Source organism: Delphinus delphis, chromosome 16, assembly GCF_949987515.2.
Source record: "Delphinus delphis chromosome 16, mDelDel1.2, whole genome shotgun sequence".
NCBI classification, from domain to species: domain Eukaryota; kingdom Metazoa; phylum Chordata; class Mammalia; order Artiodactyla; family Delphinidae; genus Delphinus; species Delphinus delphis.
The window spans coordinates 38,455,454-38,481,987 of record NC_082698.1 but is presented as its reverse complement, the minus strand read 5'-3'; the positions used below and the strand labels follow the sequence as shown (position 1 = coordinate 38,481,987).

The 26,534-nt window shown below is 38.9% G+C and overlaps 1 protein-coding gene across 10 annotated transcripts in view; it reads right to left on the bottom strand.

Moving 5' to 3' along the window:
• SGMS1 (sphingomyelin synthase 1) overlaps nucleotides 1–26,534 on the bottom strand; it is a 292,041-nt gene that overhangs the window by 118,159 nt on the left and 147,348 nt on the right. For all 10 annotated transcript variants that reach the window (XM_060034548.1, XM_060034545.1, XM_060034557.1 and 7 more), the window contains one exon: nucleotides 24,071–24,214. The gene's annotated coding sequence lies outside the window, so the exon portion shown is untranslated. The remainder of the gene's footprint in view (nucleotides 1–24,070; nucleotides 24,215–26,534) is intronic.

The window sequence follows — 26,534 nt, the reverse complement described above, 5'->3', positions numbered from 1 at the left end:
CCAATACAGAAGGGAAGTGAGGCACAAGTTCCTGATGCAACCACATGTCCTTCTGAGAGAGGAGGGGAAGGAAGGAGAAGGCTGGGGCCAGGGCCTGGGAGGGTGCTCCTGCCCTCACATTGGCATGCATCCTCCTGTTCAACTATCGACTCAGACACTCAGTTTCCGCTCTTACCACACACATCCTGTCACCCTATTCTTACCATTTGGAAGACAAAGTGGATCATAATGACCAAGGAAAATACAATCTTGTAAATGGCAGTCAGGTTCCCTGGCTGGCCTGCAAAGGCTATTTAACATGCCAAACACTGACACAATTAAATGCCACTTGTAGCAAAACGGCTGGACCTACAGATTATCATACTAAGTCAAGTAAGAAAAAGACAAATATCATATGGTATCACTTATAGGTGGAATCTAAAAAATGGTACAAATGAACTTATTTATAAAACAGAAACAGACTCACAGAAATAGAAAACAAACTTATGGTTACCAAAGGGGAAGGGGGTGAGGGGAGGGATAAATAAGAGTTTGTGATCAGCAGATACACACTACTATATATAAAACAGATAAACAACAAGGTCCTACTGTATAGCACAAGGTCATATTCAATATCTTGTAACAAACTGTAATGGAAAAGAATCTGAAAAAATATGTATGTGTGTATAATATATACATATATATATATGTATATATAAACTGAGTCACTTTGCTGTACACCAGAAACTAACACAACATTGTAAATCAACTATACTTCAAATAAATAAATAAATAAATAACAACAAGAAGAAAAGAAACAGCAAGAGGACTTCGACCATCTTACGAGATATACCATGACCCTACCTATCATAAAATAATTTTCACAAAAGTGTGTTTTAAATGTGATATAATGGACTTAAATACTTTATAAAACCCTTAATTGGAGAGACACATTAGAGATTTTCCATACTGGTGGTTTTGAGACCAGAATAAAAATCCAAACATCTAAAGTTCCATCCAGTTGCTAATATAGGGTCTTTAAAAATCAAACACATATATTTTGAAATCTTCTGAGCAAGTACCAACAGTTTCTACAAATTAATTCAAGTAACAATTCTCAAGCAGAGCATACAGCTACAACTCACTGAGCCAGAGACCTTCTACTTGACTAGGATGTCTTGCTAAAAGCAGAAACTGGTGGGGGTATCCTACACTCACATCATTTGAAAGCTGGAGAATCCTCATTAGTCTTCTCGTCCTGGCCTCATAGTTGACAGATGATAACACATAGACCAAAAGACTTGAAATGACCTGTTCAGGGTCAGCCAGCAGCACGGCCTGGGCCTCCTATTTCCCAGGTTTCTTTATGCTCAAGTCTACCCAACTTTAGCTTCAACTCCAGACATAATGAAATCAGTGGTATCAAATATTCTGTGAGGAAAACAACTGGGATTAACTTCCCCTGACTCTACAAAGCTTCAACTTGTAAAAACTAAGCCCTGTGGCAAGAGGAAAGAATAACACTGATTAAACATTCATATTAAGTGTTCAATCCATTTTCAAAAGCAATGCACAGGATTTTCTAAGTAAACTGAGATGCCCCTAAAATAGGCTGCCTTTTCTTGTGAATGATCTGCTTTTTTTTTTAATGAATGTTAAGTAGGGAAGAAAGTCAAAAGAGGCATAGAATAAACATTTGTGCAAGCGTGCTTATTCCACTGCTTTAGAAATCCCCACTCCTAAATCCACTGACTCATTGCACAGATATATTCATTACACAGATATTCATTACACAAATGCTTTGGCGTAGTAGGTGCTGTATATAAGGAGCCTGTTTGGACATAAATAATGTTTACTAATATTTTCAGCAGAAGTAACCACATGTAAACAAGTAACCACTGCAGAGAGAGAGATTTCCAGCCTTTTTTTTGGTAGGCTATTAAGAATGCAGACTGGAGCTCCCTTTTCTCCTAGAAATTTCCGTATTTAAAATAAAAATCAACTTGTTTTTCTCTGTAATAATACTGCCTTTAAGGCAGCAGTGGGAGTTATCAAAACAAAGGGGTTTAACGTCCCCAGGTCACATCCTTCCAGAACTCTCATTAGGGAAGTCTCTCAGTAGCCTAAAAGAAAGTGGTCTTGCACTCAGCATTTTCCTTCATAATCTTTTCGTCTCAGCACCAAGAACAAATATATGTTTAAAACAAACCAAAAAGAAATAGGGCTTATTTTCTCCCACGCAGCCAGCAGTTTTCTCTCCTCAACATGAACTTACACCTCTACAGGTATTACCTTCACTAGGACACGATTTAACCCTCCCATTTTAAATGCATCTGAACGCTTTGACACAGTATTAAAAATACTGGTATTACTCAAGGTAAAAATAGACCAACTGTTTGCCACACGCGAGGCTCTTTTCTAAATGTTTCCCAGGTACTAATTCATTTAATCTTGACAAGAGCACCATGAGGCATGTTACTATTATTATCCTAGTTTTACAGAAGATGAAACTGAGGTAGAGTTACTGAGAACGCAGGCACAGTTATTCATGCAACACATTCAATAAAGCGTTAGAGGGAAAGCTCCACTCCCCCTGCCTCATGCTTCCATGCAGAGGACTTTCCACTAGCCCAACAGTCCAGTCTCCTTCCCAATCTCCTCCCTGGGAGAGAAGTGGATTATGTGAAAGGTGAGTCTGGGGGAAGGGCCTGGACAACGTGGCCCAGACTCTCCAGAGTACCTCCCTTCTCAGAGCTGGCCTGCCCACAGGCGGGGGAAGTCCAAGCTGCTCCCTCCCACACTATGAGGGGAAATTGGTCTCACTTGCATGAAATATCAGAAAACCCACTTAGCCACAGTCCTGGAATCAGGGTAATTCCTAATGAACACCTGCATGTCTACCTCTCATTGGTCTATCCATTGGTCCCAAAATTGGATGAGAAAGAAGGGTGTTCGTCAACTGTCCATCCTCTCAAGCCCTGGCACTAAGTATTAATGCAGAAATGGGTGGAAAGATCTTTGTGAAAAAGGCAAATATTTCTTTTACAAAAAAAAGAGAAAGAAAAAACCCTCCTCAAAGGGATACAAGAACATAACACAGTTCAACAAGGTATCTGCAGAGCAGGTCATTAGTGACCCTGCTCTTCGAAGTCACCGTCAGGTGGCGTCTAAAAGACAAGGCTACTCCTCTACTTTCTTATCTGTGTTGGACCTCAAACCACCATCTCCTTTCCAGATCAATAAAACCACGCAGGTAACCTTCTTTACTGTCGTACCCTAATTTAAGGCAGTGGAAAATTCCTTAGCATTGGTAGCCACATTGGTAGATATATTATCTTCAGCCTGGCCAGTTCTGTATTTTTATCAATTGCATCAATTTCTACCATAGAAAGTACAGTGACAAAAATACTACTCAGAACTCTGTCATCCGGGAATAAAAATGTCTCTAATTTCTAGAGTTATCATTTGATCTTTCCTTTAATCTCGAAATACAATGCGTCTGATTTTAAACATACATTTAAAAGGGCTGTCATTCAGTAATATTGATTTGCTTTTGGCTATAGAGAGATTTTAATGCAGATAGTTTGAGCTTCATGCTTTCTTATTCAAACTGTACTTAATAAGACTAGTTTCCGAAGCAAAAATTTGGAAATAAAAAACAGACCACATTTCTTCCACAGTAAATTTAAAAGCAAAATTAACTTTTTCACAAATGCATATGAGTAAAGGAAGTCAGTCATCCAGCACTGTCAACTTCACAGAAAAGGACAAATGAAGACACAGGCACTTCCATGCCTTAATCCTTGAGCACTCCTGATGCAGGCAAGGCAGCTGTGGCATTATCCCCATGTTCAGAAAAAGAACCTGAGGTTCAGAGAATTACAGTGACATGCCTAAGTGAACCTACTTTCTAAGTGGCAGGGTTCAACGTGAAACACACTGTTTTTTTTCTATTGGAGCCAAAGTTTGTGCTTTTTCTCTTCTAGGCCACCATGAAGCAAGAAGTCATTGGAAAGGCCTCTGAGAATGAGTAGTGATCAAAATTTAAGTGGAGAAGAGCCGAAAACAAAGACTGACCATGATGCAGTGTGACAGAATGCAATGAGATGTGTCAGCCTCACTTATTTATTAGCACAGCCCGGGATAAGTGGTAAGAAGGGAGAGAAGGAAGAAAAATTCAAAAAACAGAAATAACAAACAGCAGACTGGCCGTGAAGAATATGGGAAGAAACACCAACCAAAACAGAGAAATGATGCAGGGGCATTTGGTTACAGATCATGCCTAAACCAGTGGTCAGCACCAAATAGTCAATATTTTAGGCTTTGCAGGGCATACGATAATCTTTTACAACTATTCAGCTCTGCCATTACAGTCTGAAAGCAGCCACAGGTAACATGAAAATGAATGGACATAGCTGTGTGCCAATAAAACTGTATTGACAAAAACCAGTCTCCGGCCAGATTTGGCCTTTCAGCTGTAGTTTGTTAAAGCCTGGCCTGGACAGTCACCTGGCCTTCACAGGAGGCCGTATGACATACTAAAGAAGCAGAGAGAAAAATCTAGGGACAACATAACCATTCAACTGGCAGCAAGTACCCTGAGCGCTGCCATTCCCGTAAGTACCGAACCTGCTGGGGGCTCAGCACGACCTTTTGATTAAGAGACTGAAGTGATGCATTTGTTCAGTAGCTGCTTATCCAAAGTTATCAACATTCAAACAACCCATCTGTAAAATACTGTGTTGATCATGACTCACAGAACTGTTAAGTCCAAGCTTACCCTGTATTTTACATGGGTGATTATGGGAAAAATCATCCCAACGTTTCAAAAGTAACTACGAAAGAAAACTGAGAGGAACAGAAGCATCTGAATGAATCATGGTTTCCGTCTCTGACAGTTCCTCCACCTGGAAAACTCTCCCTGACTTTTCCTGTCCCATTTTCCTACCTAAATCTTGCTCCTTATTTAGGTGTCAATTTAAACATCTTTTCCTCCAAGAAGCTCTTCTCAAACGTGCCAGGTGAGGTCAAGACACCTACCATACATTTCTATGACACTGAACTTCTTCATTACTCTCAGTGCACCTATAATTCCTTCCTAGTTTAACGTCTGCTTCCCTTCTAGACTATAAACTCCAGAAACCTGCCTTGTTCAACATCCAGATACAACACTGGCAATGAGACCTTGATTAAATAGAAGGCTTGATTGTTTGAAAATGACACTCTGCACTGAGTGACTAAGTATATAGCTGGTGATGAACAGCAATGCATGATTTTGCAGGGCAACTCTGGGGCTTTTCCAGCCTCAACAATGTACGATGTGATAAAGCTGAAGAGGGAAGGCTATGACTAGGTGCCAGTAAGCGAACGGCCCTTACGTTTAAAAAGAATAAGAGCAGGCTACCCATTCTTAGGTTTGTTAAAGTAGAAGCTACAAAGAAGTTCCTCTCATGCCCATCAGTTTTTTCTTAAAAAAAATGCAAATGTGGTTTCAGTTAATGATAAAATTTTCAGTATACTGGGCCCTAGTATATTCAACAATATTTAGCTGGATAGATTTAAAACAAGTATCTGCATAATTTCTTTTTGCTTAAATAAATACACACAGCATATACAGAAGCACAAACATTCACATACCTATGGAACTGCCTGAAATACCTGGGCAAAAAAATAGATGATAAAATACATAGAGTACAATCCTTTTTTGTAAATAAAACAGGACAATAACTAAAAGGGTGTATGCCCCCCAAAGTGGCTGTACCTGATAGAGGAATTTGGGTTAATTTAATTGTTTTCCTTTTTATTTACCAGTGTTTTCTTCTTTTTATACAATGACCACATATATTTTAAAGAGTTTTTTAAAGTTATTTAAAACAAAATCCCTGCTGATTAAACAATACTTCAAAGCTGTTTGAAAGAAACAGTATACATAGGGAAAATGTGAAACAGGGCAATGCTGTTATTATTTAACATAGCTTTGCTGACAGCGTAAAGAAAAAAAAGTTTCTGACCTCCTTAAATGTTCACCCATTCCTACCAATATCATAATGATGATACATCTACCATGGTGCATCAGCAGACAGAAGCAAAATAGTACCACTGCTGAGGGTGTTAATTTCAGTTTCTAACTACATCCTCACTTTTCCTGGAGCATGATATATTTTAAGTTGGCCTAATTTCTTTCTAGTCTTGGACTCTGAGAACTGCACTAACTTACCTAGCCAATTTTAGTGACCAAATGCATCAGGGGCAGATAAGAAACTTCAAAACTGACATCTTCTCTCTTAAAGGTTATTTATATAGGTCAGAAATTGGCAGCCAGACATTAGGAATGCTGAAGTACTTACTTGAAATTTATTTCCAGTGCTTACCCTAGAGTCTTTAAATACATATAATAAGTATATTTAATTAGAATTCTTGTGATTATCTAACATCAGCCTATGCCTAAGTCAGAGAAGGTTACCATATTTCCCATCTTAGAGTATGCTTTAATATCTTATATTTCTTTTCATAAATACCAATCATTTCATAAATATTGTCTTATATCTAAACAATGTGTTATTGGCCAGTAACAAACATCCATTATGCATGACTTGAAGGTATTTTTAAACTCCAAATGAAAATGAGGTTCAACACCTCTTTACAAATGACAGAAATAAACCACACAAAACAAATTCTTTCAGAGACTGGCTTTATGATGGCAGAACTGCCCTCCATCCAATAACAATTATAAACCGTGGACAAATATAAAAGGCAACTTTGAAGGCGCTGGAAAATAACCAAAAGCAGGCAGACAGTGGATAATCTATAGCCCTTAAATAAGGGAGCCACACTGAATGATAATTTACATTTATACAGCTTATTCTGTGAGGGCACAACCAAGTTTATGTCACAGCAGATGGAACTCAAGCAGCAAACCACAGTCTTATTGGTCAGAATATAGACCTGCCAAGGTAGCTATAAAAATGGACAAGAAAAATCTCCCAAATGAGGAAGTCAGGCCTATATTTGAAGCTCCGAATTTGCAAATAAATTCTACACTTGCTGGCTAAACCCAGAGCTATGAGACTCCAAGGATCCCAGAGAAAAAAAACAACAGTTGAAAAGTTTTCTGAAAGCTGACAGATTCAAACAGCTGCCCGCCTTAGAGGAGTTTAAAGCTCAAGATGTGGCATGGCAGGTTTCAGGAGCCTGGTAAAGGCCTGAGACTTTCCTGTGACACCACAGAAGCAACATGGATTAAGAAATAAAGAACACCCTGACTATAGGATATTTCCTGGGAAATACAGGCAAAATGGAAACAGCTAACATAAAAATGAGCTTATGTAACACCGAAGATGATTCGCAACTTAATTACTTGTTTGAACAAAACCCAACAGAATCCCAAATCTATACAATGTAGCATATGCGTTGTCCAGCATACAATTAAAAATTAATAGATATGTGAGGAAAATGGAAAATGCAACTCCATAGTTAAAGACAAATCAGTGCATAGAAATAGATCTACAAATAATCCAGAAAATGGAATTAGAAGACAAGAACTCTAACAATGATAAACATTAAAATAATCTGCAGAGAAAGATAGATATAATGGGTAAAGAAATAGGAAATTTCAGGAGACATATAGAAACTGCAAAAAATAAAAATAAAAAAGGAAGTTCTAGAGCTTAAAACTACAATATCTGAAATAAAAACATACTGGATTAGATTAATAGCAGGTTGGACACAACAGTGAACAGGCTGGACTGGTGAACTTTAAGATATGTCAGTATAAAGAATCCAGGCTGAGGTACAGAAAAAAAACAATGTTTTTAAAAGAGTCTCAATGACCTGTAGGGCAGTATCAAGTGGTCTAATTTACATGTTAAAGGACAGTAGAGAGAATGGGGCAGAAAAATATGTGTAAAGAAACATAGGCCAGAAATTTTCAAAATGGAGCAAAAACAGCAACCAATACACAAAAGCAGAAAACTCAGCCACAAGAAAACCTCACCTAGCCATGAAAGCCAAAGATAACAACAACAACAAAAGCCAAAGATACAACAACAAAAGCCAAAGCCAAAGATAACAACAAAATCTTAGAAGCATCCAGAAAAGACATGTTACACGTGAGAACAATAATCAGAATGAAGGCAGACATCTCATCAGAAACAAGAGGCCAGAAGACAAAAAAATCTTCAAATCACCCAAAGAAGGGGAGAGAAAAAAATTATCAACCTAGGATTCTATCTACAACAAAATTATCTTTCAAAAATAAAGGAAAACATTTTTAAATCTCCATATAAATAAAAACTGAGAGAATCTGTTGCCAATAGGCCTACATTGCAAGAAATGCGAAAGAAAGCTCTTCAGCTGAAGAGAAGTGATACCAGATGTAAATTTTAATCTACAGAAAGGAATGAAGAACCTTCGAAATAGTAAATGTGTAAGTAAACATGAAAGACTATTTCTCTTAATTCCCTTATGACATACTTATTAGGTATACTGTATAAAATATAGTTTGTGTATACAAATACTTTATATATACTTAGCATATATTGTATTAAAAGTATAATACTGAATTGTATATTTTGTAACATATATGGACATAAATTGTATGAAGACTACGGTGCAATGGATGAGGAGGGGCAAATGAAACCATATTGTCGGTTTCTTACATTTTATACAAAGTAGTAAAATATTAATTCAAAAAGGCTTTTTATTAAGGATGAATATTATAATCTGCAGAGAGACTGTAAATATCACACAAAGAGGTGTACCTGAAAATCTAAGAGAGAAATTAAAATGCAATGCTAAAATATTTTCAACTAAACAAAAAGAAGGGAGAAAAGGAGATACAGGATTAAAAGGAAATGTCTAAAAGATGGGACAAATAGGAAGCAACAAAACGGTAGATATAAAACTAACCATATCAATAATTACAGTAAATAGACTAAACATTCCAATTAAAAGGCAGAGATTGTCAGAATACATTAAAAAGTAATACCCAACTACATACTACCTAAAACAGATGCATTTTAAATGCAAAGACACAGATAAACAGTGCAAAAGGATATACCAACATGACCTTGATACAAAAACCAGGCAAAGACACTAACAAAATACCGTAATGGTGTAAGGACAGATGAATAGAACGACACAGCAGAATAGAGGCCAGAAATAGAGGTACGCATATATGGTCAATCGATTTTTTTTTTTTACCAAGATGCCAAAATAATTCAGTGGGTATAAGGATGGTCTTTTCAACAAATTAGACAGGAACAAATAGATATCTATATGGAAAGAATAATGAATCCTGACCTCTACACCTCATATAGAACTAACCGTAAGAGCTAAACCTATAGAGCAGAAAAACATAGGAGAATGTCTTTGTGACAATTAAGTAGTCAAAGCACTATCGCTAAAAGAAAAAGCTGATAAACTGGACTTCATCAGAATTACAACTTCTGCTTTCTTAAAGACATAATCAAGAAAATGAAAAAGCAACCACCAACTGGAAAATCTTTACCGTACATATATCTGACAAAGGACTTGTACCTAGAGTACATAAAGAACTACTACACTATACTTCAAGAATAAAGAAGTCATGCAACCCAATCTTTAAAATAGCAAACGACTTGATACTTCATGGAAGAAGACACCGGAATAGCCAATAAGTACATGAAAAATTTTCAACATCATTATCATAAAGGAAGTCAGGACACCACAAGATACCACATCGCACCCACTAGAATGCTAATACTGAAAAGAATGATAATAATAGCAAGTGCTGGCAAAGGCTTGGACCATATTGGAGATTCTCATACATTGCTGATGGGCATGTTTAATTATATAACCCCTTTAGGAAAATGTTTGACAATTTTTTATAAAATTAAACATACACTTATCCAGTGATGCACCTCCAAGCATATATCCAAAAGAAATGAAAACATGTCCACAAAGAGATTTGTATAATAATGTTCACTGTAGTTATATTCACAATAGCCAAAAGTTGTAACTACCCAAATGTCCATCAATAGGTGAATAGGTAAATTCATACAATTTAAAGTTTACTCAGCAACACAGAGACAACCTATTGATACACATAACAATAAGTATGACTCTCAAAAACACCATTAAGTGAAGCCAAAGAAGCCAGACACACAAGTACATTCTATATAACTCTACAAAACTCTGCAAGAGGCAAAACTAAGCTCTGTTGATAGAAATCACATTACTATTTACTTCGGTGCTGGGACAACTGACTGGAAATGGCACAAGGGAATTTTCTGGGCGACGGAAATGTTCTACATCTTGAAAGAGATGTTAGTTCCCTGAACTGTTCACTTAAAATTTGTACCTTGTATAGTATGTAAAATTATACCCAAATTAAAAGATAGTTCAGGGACTCCCCTGGTGATGCAGAGGTTAAGAATCCGACTGCCAATGCAGCGGACGTGGGTTCGAGCCCTGGTCTGGGAGGATCCCATATGCCGTGGAGCAACTAAGCCCGTGTGCCACAACTACTGAGCCTGCACTCTAGAGCCCGCAAGCCACAACTACTAAACCTGTGTGCCTAGAGCCCGTGCTCCACAACAAAGAGAAACAACTGCAATGAGAAGCCCGTGCACCGCGACGAAGAGTAACCCCCGCTCGGCGCAACTAGAGAAAGCCCACACGCAGCAACAAAGACCCAATGCAGCCCCCAAAATAAAAAATAAATAAATAAAAATTAAAAAAAAAAGATAGTTCACAAAAAAATTTCTTTGAATTAGTTTTGAAGGAGATATGGTCTCTCACAGGTCAAAAGTATTTCTCTTATTACCCTGGGGGACAAATTCTAAAGCCTCAAAACAGAAGGTGTGTGTGTTTAGTTTAGTCATGACTCTTTAAAGATTTTTTCTTTGATGTGGACCATTTTTAAAGTCTTTATTGAATTTGTCACAATATTGCTTCTGTTTTATGTTTTGTTTTTAGGGCCGTGAGGCATGTGGGATCTTAGCTCCTTGACCAGGATCCAATCCACACCCCCTGCACTGGAAGGCGAAGTGTTAACCACTGGACCGCCAGGGAAGTCCCTAGTCACGCTGTTTTTGAAATATACACCCAAACAAAGCAGAGGGAAAAGAACTATTATCTGTTTCCTATCAAATCTGTTTCCTATCAAAATACTCTTTTTGATATTTGTTCCAACCTAGAGGAATTAAAAACAACCTGCCCTTTAGGTTTTATCTAATTTTATTTATCCCATTAACAATTTAAAGTTTACTTTTAACAACACAATGAAAAAAGCACTCAAAAAATAAACTATAAAGCATAAATCTAAATGTTCTAATATCTTACTATTCTAAAATATTAAATTCCTACTGTATTCCAGGCAAGACGATAGTCACTAGGGCAATGAAAATGAAAAACTTCCACCTTATTGTTGAAGAGTTCTCAGTTGGGTGGAAGAGAAATTACCGTAAATTTTAAGTAAATAAATTTAATACAAATTGGTAAAGACCTCATTGGGGGAAAAATATATCACTTCTTTTCCCTTGAAAACCATAATATTTAATATTGATCAATAAAATGCAAGAAGTAAATATAATAAATTCAGTTATTCCTTGTGAAGGACACAATAATTTTAAGAAAGAAAAATCTTCAGCAACTAACTCCATATAAACATGTTTCTTAAGTCAAGAAAAAATAACCCCTCCACCTTTTAAAGGAAATTATCTCCACAGCACAGGGGATTACATAACTACGTCTTGTACCACTTGCCCACATCCTCCATCCCAACCTCATAGCTGGTTTGCCTGGCGTGGGTTCCCATCGGAGGTAAATCTGGTCAGGCTATGCCTCAACATGAAGTGATGGGGTGAGAGAATTCTCACTCTCAGGACTCTAATTGTGATACAAATCCCTTCTCTTCTGTTCTCTCCTGAGCCTACTTTTATCCCCTCTACTTAAACTAGCCAATTCAAAATCAACAATGACCTCCAACATTGCGAAAGCCAATGGTTGGTTCTCGATTTTCATTTAATATGACCTTTCGGCAGCGCACAACACGCTTGTTCTCTTGCTTCCATTTGAAATTCTTTCTTTACTTGGCCCCCGAAACACCTCACACTCTATCCACTGTCTGCCTTCCTTCCAGCAGTTGCTTCTCACCCCCCTTCGTGGGTTCTTCCTTATCTCTGTAAGTGCCCAGAGGTTCATTCAATGCTCAGCTCTCCTCCCTATTATCATTTGCTTTCTAGGTCAGCAGTTCTCAAACATTTTGGTCTCAGGACCCCTTTACACTTTTAAAAACTGATAAGGAACTCAAAAAATTTTTGTGTACGAGGGTTATACCTATAGATAATTACTGTATTAAAAACGGAGAAAACTTTTAAATATTAATTCATCTAAAAGCAACTATAAGCCCTGTCAATATATAATAACATATTTTAATAGAAAATACATATTCCAAAATAAAAACATATATATGAGTAAGAAGAATAGCATCATTTTACATTTTTTAAAATCTCCCTAATACCTAGCTTAACAGAAAACAGCAGATTCCCACAACTGTGTTTGCATTCAATCTGCTATGATGTCACACATAGTCTCTAGAAAACGGTACTGAACTATACGTCTTAGTATTATAAAAAGTTTTAACTCTGCTGACCTCCCTATGAAAGTCCAAGGAACCCATGGGTCCCTACTATACTTTGAGAACTACTTTAGGTGCTTCCATCCAATCCCATGGTTTTAAATACCACCTCTTCTAGGACAACTCTCAATTAAAAAGATACCTCTGGGCTGGACTCCTTGAACTCCAGGTTCAAATAGCCAGCTGCCTTCTCAACATTCTCACTCAGGTATCTAACAGGTATTGTTTAATTATTAACAATAATAATTAAAGTTATTTTAATTAATAAAGACTTTACTCCCCACCCGCCCTATAACCACAACATTTTCCTCCTGTGCTCTTCTCCCATCTCAGTAAATAATAACTCTAACTTACCAGCAGCTCAGGTCTAAATCTTGGAAGAAATCCGGAATGCCTCTCTTTTTTTCAAATCCACATCTAACTTATATCCAAATTCTATGAGCTTCCTTCAGGAATATATCCGGAATCTCACCACGTCTTATCCCTCCACTACTCCTTCCACCGTGGTCCAGGCTTATGCATCTTGGCCTAGACTTTGGCAATAGCCTCCTACCTGGTCTCCATGCATCCTCTTGTGTCCCCTGTGGGACAGTCCTCACACAGCAACCGGAGGGATTTAAGGCGTAAGTCAGATCGTAAGTCACCTCTCTGCTTAAGACCACAGGTACCGTCTCACCTCACTCAGAGCAAAAGCTAGACTCTACATCATAGGCTTACAGAGGTGCTCTATGAGCTGGCCCCCAAATACTTTTCCGAACTCATATATTAAAACTCTCCCCTCAGGGCTTCCCTGGTGGCGCAGTGGTCGAGAGTCCGCCTGCCGATGCCGGGGGCGCGGGTTCGTGCCCCAGTCCAGGAAGATCCCACATGCCGCGGAGTGGCTAGGCCCGTGAGCCATGGCCGCTGAGCCTGCGCGTCCGGAGCCTGTGCTCCACAGCGGGAGAGGCCACAACAGTGAGAGGCCCACGTACCACAAAAAAAAAAACAAAAAAAAACCTCTCCCCTCACTCACTGCACTGTAGCCACCCCTGCCCCTTGGCCATCACTCATACACTCTCCCGTCAGGGTCTCTGCAATTGTAGTTTCTTCTGCCTGAAGCCCACTCTCCTCAGATGCCCCCCGACTGAGGCTTGCTCCTGCAGTCAGCACTCAAACACACCATGTGGAAGATGCCATTCTCACCATCACTCCATACCCTATCCCTGTTTTATTTTTCTTCGTAAAACTTGTCGCTACCTGACATGCTTGTCTGTTCTTTGTCTGTTCTCCCCGTCCCCATGCAATGAGAAGAGGGCATTTGTCTGGCTCCATGTTGTATCCCAGTACCTAGAACAGTGTCTACTGGGGAACAGGTGCTCAATGTGTATTGTTTGAGTGGATCAACAGAGATGCCGATCCAGGTAGCATTGGGAGTTGAAGGTGAAAGTGATGAGTTGGAGAGGCCAGGAGAGCCACATGCAAAGCAGCACTTTGAAGAAGAAGATACCATAAAAGTGGAAAAAACAGCACCACCAAATAGAGGCTATGAATAAAAGGAGACAAGAACTACTGTTGGATAGAACTGCTACCAAGGCCAGAGAACGAAGTGATTACCAAACATTTATTTATCTCAAATAGTAGCTCTTAAAATCCACTCGAAATACACAAACATCTTTGGAACAAGAATGTTTCCCTCAAATGTCACCTGAATCAATTCAGTACAATCTCACACTCTTTACAGACGTAATTCTTTTCTTATACAAAAAAGAAGGCAAAGCCCATACAAAGGAAAATGATTAGTCTACTTAGCCTACTTGCCAAACTTTCAGCCTCCACCCTAACTTTTCAGTCATCCTCACAAACTGGTTCCAAGAGGGAGATAACCCTAGAATATTTATATTAAACTAGGTTCTCATAGCCACTAAAATCCAATGAGTCTGACCAGAAAACCCCACATCAGATCACTTGGGTCAGGATTCTAAGAATGAGTGTCAGGGTTACTTCACCATAATTAATATCAAAGTCACAATGCCATAAACAGCACACTGGTTAACAAATATTTTATCCAAAAAGAATTTTAAAAATTATTTTTCTTCATTCTGACCAAGAACGAAAAGTAGCACACATGGACTCAAATCGCAGCTAGTACCCCAAATTCAGGTGGCCAGTGCCAAATGTCAGTCATGACCAGTGATCTGCTATGCCTCTTGGAGGGAACGTGAGACAAGTGGTGGAACGGTGCTCGGTACAAGGTGATGCCCCAACGGCAAGTCTTTGGGTTCACAGCCCACGTGATACCTTCACTTAATCTGCTACCAATGAATGTTTTCACTATTCAGACTTAAAAATGACACTGTATACCGTGATCCTAGTGAACTCCCTTTTCACAGGCTCCACGTACACAACAACAACAAAAGAGCAATATCTCTTAAAGGGAACAGAGAAGAAACCATCCCGTCTGTCTCTGTTACTGTCGTATATTCTCCCTTCTAAACTACTGCTTGTGTCAGTTTGTACACAATTAGGAGTGTACTCTTGAAATCTCACAAATAAACAAGAACAGAGATTTTTAAAGCAAAATACTAATAATAAATTTTTTCAAAGAAAGAAAAGAAAAAGCAGAAAGGGTAGTTTGCTAAAAGTTTTTTCTTAATCCTCTTAAGAGATTTGAGGAAGAGGTTATCATTTTGAGGTTCTACTAGCTGAGTAGAGAAAACTAATCTATCTGTTTACCTACCTATCTATTACTTTTGCTTGAGAGCAGCATGGTTGACCTTCAGTGCTCACGATGTACAATGCACTTTGTTAGGAGCTGGAAAGCATCCTAAGATGAATACAAATTTCCTTTTAGAGTCACCCAGGGTAGCGGAAAGAGCGAGGGCTTTGACTGAGACAGATCAGGGTGTGAACCAGCGAACCGGTGCTTTGGAACTGTGTTACCTCGGGCAAGGCTGAGCTTTGGTTTCCTGGATTTGAAACAAAGAAAGTATCCAGGCCTCTGTACTTACTATCTTCCTGCCTGGGAAGTTCTTGCCCCAGAATGAGCAAACTCATTCCCTCCCCTCATTCATGACCTTACATGCACTTCCCTCTGAGGCCTTCCCTGCCCTCCCTAATTTGTGCTACGGCGAACACGTTACACACACACACACACACACACACACACACACACACACACACCCCTCACTCATACCCACACTCCCACCCACTTCTCTGCTTCAGTTTTTGCCAGAACCCTGATCACCATCTAACACACATGTATGCTAGTTACTCATCTAGTTTAACCTCTTTCTCCCACTAGGCTATAAGCTCCATGGTACAAGTTTGGGGCTTGTTTAGGTTTTTTTCCCTTTGTTCACAACCTAACGTGTCTAAAGGAGGGTCTAAAACATAAATGTAACACCCAAAGTTTGCTGCATGAAGGAATTCATGAAGATCCCTGCAAGGTTCCAGGTTTCTCATTAGAGATCATGTAAATAAAGACCTTAGGATATAAAAGGCACACAGTACATAGCAAATATTATTATCTTCCTATTATTATTAATAATATTATTATATTATTATCCTCTAACAGACTATCAGAAACTGTCAATAGAATTTTTATTTTAAATAATGAGAATAATAATGTCAGAGATGGCACAGGCCAGCTAAGGATTAAATAGCAAAAGAGGGAAAAAAGAAATAACTGCTATAAATCCATGGGAGGGAGATCACTCTGGATTATTCTACATGATGAGCCTAAGACATTACACATTCCTGTACAGAAAACAAAGTTTAAGAGGGGAGTGAGTTTGAAAACAGATTCTGGGGACTTCCCTAGTGGTCCAGCGGTTAAGACTCCGCACTCCCAATGCAGGGGGCGTGGGTTCAATCCCTGGTTGGGGAACTAAGATCCCGCATGCTGCATGGTGCAGCCAAAAAAAAAAAAAAAAAACAGATTCTGGATTACAAAGAGATGACACTTATGTGTTCTTCACCCAGACAGGGCCCAACCAACTAAAAAAGACAACTAAGTTTTAGTTTACTTTGATTATCCACTTTGACAGAAGAGAAAAGCAATAGAATGTTGAGAAGGTTAGGACAATAATTATGTCTTCAAATATTTGTTTTAACAATTGCTTTTCTGACTGTGTGGAAGTTTGAAAGTGAATACATTAATAATTAACATTTTCCCACCAAATATTTAGGAAGAAAAAGATTCTAAAAATGAGCTGTTACTTATATAATCTTTGTTTCTATTATGGTTTCTTTCCCAAATTAATGTAGGTAGAAATAAATATATGCAGTCAAAAACATGCTCAATATATCTTTGAATGTGATATTAAAAAAAATTAACAAAAGAGTACCCCAAGATTAAAAACCCCTGCATAAAAAAGAGAAGACGGGCTTCCCTGGTGGCGCAGTGGTTGAGAGTCCGCCTGCTGATGCAGGGGACGCGGGTTCGTGCCCCGGTCCAGGAAGATCCCACATGCCGCGGAGCGGCTGGGCCCGTGAGCCATGGCCGCTGAGCCTGTGTGTCCGGAGCCTGTGCTCCGCAACGGGAGAGGCCACAACAGTGAGAGGCCCGCATACCACAAATAAATAAATAAATAAAAATTAAAACAAGAAGAGTTTTTTTTTTTTTAAAAAAAGAGAAGACTATTCACATCAAGAAAGCTTTCTTCATTTTACTAAAGGATTTAAGAATTCCTCTAAAATTAGTGAGCTTTCCTTGTCAACCTAAATGTATTCAACTTATTAAAAATATCAATGATATAATTCTCAGAAATGTACTCTGTTGAAAAATATAACTGTGATAAGAAAAAAAAACACTAGGAAAATTCTAAGTTCTCAAATTTTGAGCAAAAAATAATAAATAGTGATGCTTTGGATCAAATAGTTTAAAAGCCTGAAAATATTTATAACGTGGGACGCAAACCATTTTCCTCCTTAGAAACTATTTCCACCAATGCCAATTCAAAGTAAACATTACAATATTTTAAAAACAAACAGCCATGTTTTCAGAACTAAATGTGAAGATCTGTTAAGCTAACACATTTTACAAAATTAAAACTTCCAAACACAGCTACTCAAAAAAATCATAATAAATAAACATCCCCAAGCCCTTCAAATATTACTCTTAAAATTTCTAATCATAATATGGTCTTGCGTAAGTGTGCAGCTGACAAATCATGCTATTAATCCAGCTGGCATGCTTACCATGGTATGTTTCTGATTCCTTCCATGGCAAATATTTAAAACACACTACTAATTTTCATAATCTAAAATACATAACTGTTCCAGGCAATCGTTATCCCTACCCTAATCATCATAACTTGAGCTTTCTTCCAATTTAAGTCAACATTTATTCCATTTCACATTTGCTTAGCACCATGCTACATGCTCAAAAGAAGTAGTCATTAGTTTAAGTCATGCCAAATATATCGCTGTTTCCAGGAAACTGTGTTCTAATGTAGCAACGCAGAGTAACAGATGGACCAGGAAAGGCTACCTGTGTCAGATCAGTAACCCTGATAGCAGGTCCTCCTCTGCAACATTAATCTAATAAGGGAGCCTCAAAACAAGAAAATTAAAGTTCACAACAGAGTGTGTAATTCATTTAGGTTAGTGAGTGGCACATGTACGTATTACATATTTCTGTCAGATGGCAATGCTTCTTGCTAAACTCCTATTTAGTGCCCAAAGAGTACTAAGGCAGCTGAATTTTCAAATCATAAAACTGATTCCACAGGATCTGCACATTGTACATTTAAACCATAACATTAAGAATTTCTTTTTGAGACTGATTTCTTTTTAGTATCACTGGCATATTAATTATTATTAATATTATATTAATTGCAACTATTTTCACTTTCAAATAATATTGCACTAATTCAGAATCAAATGAAATAATATTGAATAAATGGACCAACATACACCAGAGCCTCTCAGGACATCATCATGTGGACCTATGGCAGATATCACATAACGAAATGTAACAAATAAACCCCCATAAAGTGGGGGAGTTACTTAGGAATCTTTCCTAGAAGGGTAAACTTATAGGATATAGGAAAATATTGGACAATTAATTAATCAAATCAATGAACAAGAATAAATCTCATCTCAATAAATAATGTGTCAAAGACATCAAAGTCCCCACCAACTCAGAAAGCATATTACAAGGAATTATTCTCCACCTCATTCCTGACCTAATCCAACTGTACACGGCACACACTCAAATTAAAAGGGGAGGCTGGGCTTGTACCTAAATTTTTAATAATTTTTTGAGCTCTGCCCTAAATATCTTCCCACCTCATCTATTAGAAGCACCTACTCAACAAAAAACCTACTCATTCTTCCACTTATGCAGAATGACACAACAGATATCTTAAACTACTCTCCCAAATAAAAATAAAGAAGAAAATATAACATCTTTTTAAATGTACCAGTGAGGCGACAATAAAGTAAGAGACAGTAAAAGTAGGAAAGCTGGGAAGTAAGAAAGCAACAAAACCAGAACCCTGGTCACCCTGAACTTATTATAATGATTACATGGAGCAAGAGAGTAGATAAAACCAAGACTCCTCAAGCTGGTGAGTTTAAGAGCTCCTGGCATAAAACTGGAACTTTACAGAACTATACCCTCAGGATATGGGCAATGAATGAGAAGTAAACTTGCTCCATCAAAAGAGAAGAGAAAATGCTTTTTATCCCCAGCACCTTTTTGGGGGGTGAGGTGAGGCATGGCGGTAGTCTGGGTGGAAAATCTCCCTTGAGAATTTACAGCCAACAACTAGTACTCGTGTGGTTTTGTGGTCTAAATTCGTACTGTATGCTTCAAGAAAGCTCAGGCAGAGAACTTAATTTAAAGACTGTCTAGATTGATGGTACCTACAGGTACCTGGCAGAAGCAAACATAAATACTCCCTGGGAAAACCTACCTTTAATCTTGACCCTAAAGAACTCACACAGATAAAAATTGCAAGGGGGCCTCCCTGGTGGCACAGTGGTTGAGCGTCCGCCTGCCGATGCGGGGGACACGGGTTCGCGCCCCGGTCTGGGAAGATCCCACATTCCGTGGAGCGGCTGGGCCCGTGAGCCATGGCCGCTGACCCTGCGCGTCCGCAGCCTGTGCTCCACAACGGGAGAGGCCACAACAGTGAGAGGCCCGCGTACCGCAAAAAAAAAAAAAAAATCACAAGGAACATGAGTTCAGCCAATAAATCATAAACACAAGGAAATACGATACTATGAATGAGCACCAACAGAAACAGGCAAATGAAATCAGATCTGAAAAGACTTCGAATACTGGAATTATCAGCATAAAATAAGTATACTTAATATATCTCACTAAAGAAAAACTTGAAAAGGAGCAAAATTTTATTTAAAAAATATTACCAAGCTGGTCTTTAGGGAAATTCTTTACTTAATCCACTGAGCTGTGGCACAAACATAGCTAAAGTGCCTGATTCAAGAGGGGTCAGTTCTGTGATTCATTAATATCAATCTACAATTTAAGACAGCCCACCCAAAATGTTCTAAAAGAATCTAGAAATAGATAAAGGAGATTTCACAGACTGTCAGGCTCAATATCACGCACCACATCACTCTGATGGCAAGAATGCCCTCATACTACCCACATCAACCAGAATATAGAGACCAGTTTCCCAGGGCTAACCTTGCAGGGTATACTTAGTACCATTCACTGACCCCATCACCAAAAGTTACTTTCTACCACCAATGACTGTAAGGCTATCACTCCATCTCTCCTAACCTTAGAACTTCTGAGGCACCTCCAGGGAAACCACTGCCCTAAAAGCAGGTCAGTCTATGGGAATTGCAACTGGAGGGCCTATGGTTAAGTACCAAACCCAAGAGGGATTGTGTCCCTGCAGGAGAATTGCAGGCATAATGAACACTGCAAGTAATACCGTGCAAACATCTATTTTCTTTCTCTTTTTCATCCTCCTGTAGGTTCACTACGCCACAGTGATTCTCAGTCTTTACTTCCTTAAGGAAGTAAACAAAACTTTCTTTAAACAAAACTCTGTGGAAGCTCACTATATAAAACATATAAAAGCAGAGCTGTTGGTTGATGAGACAAGAAGGTGGTCAAAGGCCTTGCCTTCCTCCCTCACCTGTAACCCACTCCCAGGTATGTTGGAATTTCAAGGGCAATAAGGAACCATGTCTGAAAAGCACTGGCCTGGTGAGGATGATGATATAATGATAATGATGATAATTTAACTTAACAGCGATGCCTTTAGAGAAGAATAAAAAGGAACAACACATTATAGTCCCGGCTTCGTATCAGCCTAAGTAGAATGCATCTATTAAATGCTGACCCATCTCAGCTGTCATCACCATTTGAGAACTCTGACCCCCTAGGAGCACAGAACTTCAGTTCAGGAGAAGCCCTATTTGTACTGCATGGTGAATGTTTCTAAGAGATTGTAAAGCAGCATCACTCATGAGGCCTGGGGTTCCTTGCGAAAAAAAGAGGGGAAAAAATGCTTAGTTAACTAGTACATGAAGCATCAAGTACATTACGGAACTAGGAGCGCCAACCTATCTGCAAATAAGAATTTGAGAAGTTTCTTCTAACCACGGGAAAACTGAAGTTACTTGTCATAGATGGGTTACCTCAATGAAAGAAAAAGGAGGTTTCAAAATTTACAAGTCAAAAGGAAATTTCCAGTACTCCCTTCATGCATTTGTACTGGGAAATTTACAAGTCAGGTTCACTGTATAATGTGACAGAGGAAGTGATCTGGGTTTTCTCATCATATCTTAACCCTCATTAGTTATTTTACAAGATACATAAAAACTAGTGGCAATGATGGAGTTCTTGTTTATTTTAATGCTTCTGTCCTACCACTGTGGCCTAATCTGGAGAGGTACTAACTGAATTGAATGAGGATTAGGTCTACCTAATAATAAGACGGAATAACTTATGTTATTACCCACATGGAACACTTTGTAGCCACTTTTTAGCATGTTGTAAAAGAAAACTTAAAAACAGGGGGAAAACGCTGAAGTTATACTGAGTAAAAACAGACCTAGAACACTGTAATTCTAATTTTGTACTTTTTACAAGGTATACGTAGTCGTAAGGAAAAAAACTGGCAGCATCCACACCAAAATATTACCAGCAGCTACCTGAGTGGTGGTTTGTATTTTGTTGTTTGAACTTGTTAATGTTCATCAAATTTTCTGTTTAGAATTAGGAAAAAAGTAAATTTAAAAACAAAAAGAAATTTTACTTTTAGTAAAACTGGTACAATATACCTGAAGTTCTAAGGTTTGTATATTTCATAAATTTTGAGACTCATATACAAATGCAAGAGCTGTGTGATTCTGTAGCCAAACTCCAGCCACAACTGCTTTGGAAGGCACAGCTGCTCACCAACAGCTCAGCTGAGCCAAGCCTAACTGCTCCCGGCAGCATACTAGGCTCAGTGTGGGAAAGGACACACAGCCGGGGAGGCACACCTCCCAGGTTTCAGTCCATCCTAACAGAATTGTCACTGTTTGGATGCAACTCCATCAGTGACTACACCAGGCTATCTAGAAGCCTCTGCCTCTGTAAGGGTGAGGCCTATTTAACTGTTTGCTTTAAGACTGCCTTTGTATTAATGTAAAGCAGGAAAAAATCCTTGGCCACATTTGCAATCTAAATGTCACCACCGTGTAATCAGTGAGGCAGCATAATTGTCCAAAGCACAGTCCGTGAAATCAGACAAATCCAGGTTCAAGTTCTGGCTCTACCATCCTCTAACTGCACGGGCTTGGGCAAGTTTCATAATGTCACAAGCCTCAGGTTATTCATCTTTCAAAGAAGGTTACCACACCAACCTCCCAGGATTTTATACACAGATTTTCAACTCATGTTGCCCACTATTGGGGACAAAACAAAAAGTGGATACGATTTATTCTTTTTTTTTTTTTTTTTTTTTGCGGTACACCGGCCTCTCACTGTTGTGGCCACTCCCGTTGCGGAGCACAGGCTCCGGACGCACGGGCTCAGCGGCCATGGCTCACGGGCCCAGCCGCTCCGCAGCATGTGGGATCCTCCCGGACCGGGGCACGAACCCATGTCCCCTGCATCGGCAGGCGGACTCTCAACCACTGCGCCACCAGGGAAGCCCGATACGATTTATTTTTAAACTCACTTAAACTTAAAACTCACATCCTTCAGGGAAACTTCCCAGCTATACATACTGAAAGTGATCACTTGAGCCAAGACTAAGCACTTGAATAGATGTCCTACATTTTAAAGGATTCAGACTCTGAAACAAGCTTGTGAACTACATGAGAAGATTTCTAGCAAAATCTCATCATTCCTTGCCTTTATCATCTTCACTAACTATATTGAAAGGATCTAGGTACTGGTACAAATGTCACAGACACAACAGGATTGTATCAGAAACATCAAAGTCCACTCATACTTCCTATACTGCCTTCATAATCAATTCAGAATGTATCAACAAAGACGTCAGAGCGTATGTTAGAAAGAGGGCATATTTTAATAATGTCACATACCGATAATATACTCTCAGTGAAATTATAAAATTAGAAAATACTTGATTTTAATACACTAGTTAAATGCTATAAATCCCATTTCTGCCACTTACTCTCTGAGAAATAGTAGGCCAGTTATTCAACCACTTGGAACCTCAGCATTCTCATCTAGAAAGTGGGACTTGTTTAATGTTCTCATGACGGTATGATGATCGAAGATATAAACTATTTGGCACAGGGTATATTTAAAGTGTTCTATATTGGTAGATTGGGAAAAAGAACGCCTAAAGGATCAAGACGACACACAACATGGCACAGGCTATGCCATAAAAAAGGAGCCAGTGCATCAAAAGCCAGGCATCGCTGAAGGTCGAAGGATGTGAAATAATGCGTTACCCTGACCTTGATGATAAAGTTGGTTGAGGAGTAAAGAATTATTGCTCTAAGCAAGAAAATGAAGTAACCACTTAACACTGTAACTTGAGGGGTCAAGGAGACAAGCAGGTCAAATTCAATGACTAACAGGGAACCAGTGAATCAGATACAGCTACCACCCAGTCAGACTCAGATAAGGCCTTGATGTCAAACAGGGCAGAGAAAAGCCAGTAAGTAACAGCTGATTCAAAGGACACACATTCATTGAGCTTTGATACTGACTGCCCCATTCCCAGAAGAGAAAGCAGTGAGGTATCTGGCTAGAAATTTACTATCGCTTTCATTTGTCCATAGTCAAATGTTGCCTTTTTTTACTGTCATCTTTATTGTATGCCAGGCAATAGGAAGGACTCTAGAGGGGCTGAGTGAGAGTTGCTTAAGAAAGAGTTAAGAGTGACATCCTGTTACACAGTCAAGTTCAGAGAACAACAGTCACTAGTGTATCTGAGGCCAGAGGGTGAGGTTCTGCTCTAAGAAGGTTCCCAGAGAATGGCTCAACTTGACTTAGTACAGAGTGTGCCACACTAGGTTCAATCCAAGCTCTAAGTCATGACATACCTCCAACAGCTACTGTTTTGCATTTATCGCTGGGTTCCTTTAAAATTATTCTCATGTACGCTTCCCGAGGCAGGGTCTTGTCTTCTATTTCATAAGCTTCTCAGCCAGACACTTTTGTGCATCCCAAAGAACTCAATGGTGTACCTAGAATAGAAGAGCAATTTAAGCTTAACCACTTTGAAAATGGAATCATGAAATTCCTACATTGAAAGAGACCTTATCAATCCAGGACACCTCACTATAAAGAAAAGCATTTAAGTTTTCAAGTATTAGACTGGAAACAAAAATTCACAACTGACCTTCCCCACCTCCCACCCCATCTTTTGTCACCCCCATCTTTTTTCTTTTTTTTTCTTTCTTTCCTCAATCTTTAATAAAAATTGTCATAAAATATACATAACATAAACTTATCCCATCTTTTCTTAACTGAAAACAAAAGTCTGTAACCCTCTATCACAGAGAGGTATCTCTCCTTTTATATATTTGTCTACTATCTTTAACTGTCAACAAATAACTGATGTTCACAAATAAAGTATAGCAGTTTCACTATGAAAACAAAGGGTAACTCCTAAATTACCCTCTTTACAAGTTGACTGATAAAAAAGTGGTCATTTCTCTAGGCTAAAACACTACCCTCATGAATGATACCTTTCATAGTTATATGTGTGTAAATGGGTGTGTGCATAACTAGGAAGATAGAGATAATGTTTTGCATCTGACAAGGAACAAAGAAAGTTGTTCATTTAGTCCCTATTTATGGTCATTTGTACTTACATGTGAAAGAATGTGGAATCTAATGGCATCTAGCAAGGTGGCATTTCATTTTGATCGTGTTTCTTTTAATCAGCAACATTCTATTTTTTTCTTTATAATAATGTATTAGAAGTGGGTTCTCAACTATTTTCAGGATCACACAAGCCCCTCATCATTGAATATCTGATGATAGCTAAGCCTATTCTACTACCACTCAAATTTCAGGAGGATCTTCAACTCTTTGAAGCCCATCCCTGGACCCCAGGATAAAAATCCTAGGGATTTGCATGGACCAAACTGGGTTCCTATCTTAAGAAAACTAACAGGCTAAACTTTGTGAGGAAGCAATTCTTGGAACAAAAAACTACTCTTGATAGTCCGTAAGGACCTAGTCATACCAAGCAATCTCCCATTTTAACCAACCTTTATCCTATCTGTAAGAAATAGCACTATCCTTGTAAATAATCAAATACAGTCAATAGAAAGCCACTGTCACAAACTAACTAAGAACAAACAAAAAGGACTCTCTTGCCATTACATTAGCTTAAAAGTGTTCAATTAAAGCTTCAGAGTGGGCTTCCCTGGTGGCGCAGTGGTTAAGAATCCACCTGCCAATGCAGGGGACACAGGTTTGAGCCCTGGTCTGGGAAGATCCCACATGCCTCAGAGCAACTAAGCCCATGTGCCACAACTACTGAGCCCGTGAGCCACAACTACTGAGCCTGCCTGCCATAACTACTGAAGCCCGCGCCTAGAGCCTGTGCTCCACAACAAGAGAAGCCACTGCAATGAGAAGCCCGCGCACCACAACGAAGAGTAGCCCCTGCTCACCACAGCTAGAGAAAACCAGAACGCAGCAATGAAGACCCAACGCAGCCAAATATAAATTAATTTTTTTTAAAAAGCTTCGGAGTAAAATATATTTATATAAAAGAACATCATCTTCTGATGATACCAACATACAGTGCATATACCTAAAGATAAATCAAGGGTTCCACCCACCTAAAAGAAGTATAACTCAGGGGGCTTCCCTGGTGGCGCAGTGGTTGAGAGTCTGCCTGCCGATGCAGGGGACACGGGTTCGTGCCCTGGTCCGGGAAGATCGCACATGCCGCGGAGCGGCTGGGCCCGTGAGCCATGGCCGCTGAGCCTGCGCGTCCGGAGCCTGTGCTCCACAACGGGAGAGGCCACAACAGTGAGAGGCCCGCGTACCACAAAAAAAAAAAAAAAAAGTATAACTCAGGAAATAGGGTGTCACCTTATATTCAAGACCTCACTGTCTCATATTACAAACAAAAATCTGGGTTTTTTAAATAATAATGTTTGGGAAAATAACTTTAATTAATGCTAGCTTTGGATGCTTATAGGTCCCTTGACAGAAACTGGTTAACAAAGAGAAGCAAAGAAATAGATTGGACAATTATTTTCAGAGGTAGGATCTAACAATAGCAAATGTGAGGTATCATTTTTTAAAAGTCTTTTAAATATCATTTTAAAAAGCAATATGGATTTGGGGATTATGGATGCCCAATGGAATAGGTCTGTTTATCTCTACTTCCTTCTCAACCCCATTAAAATTACAGCAAAGAGGACAAAAGATATAAATCCATAAGGACAAAAAGAACAGAAAAGTATATTAGTGAAGACAACAGACATCAATGGCATTTTGGAAGCTGAAGGCAGAGATGACTGCTGAGCAGAGCAGAGCAGA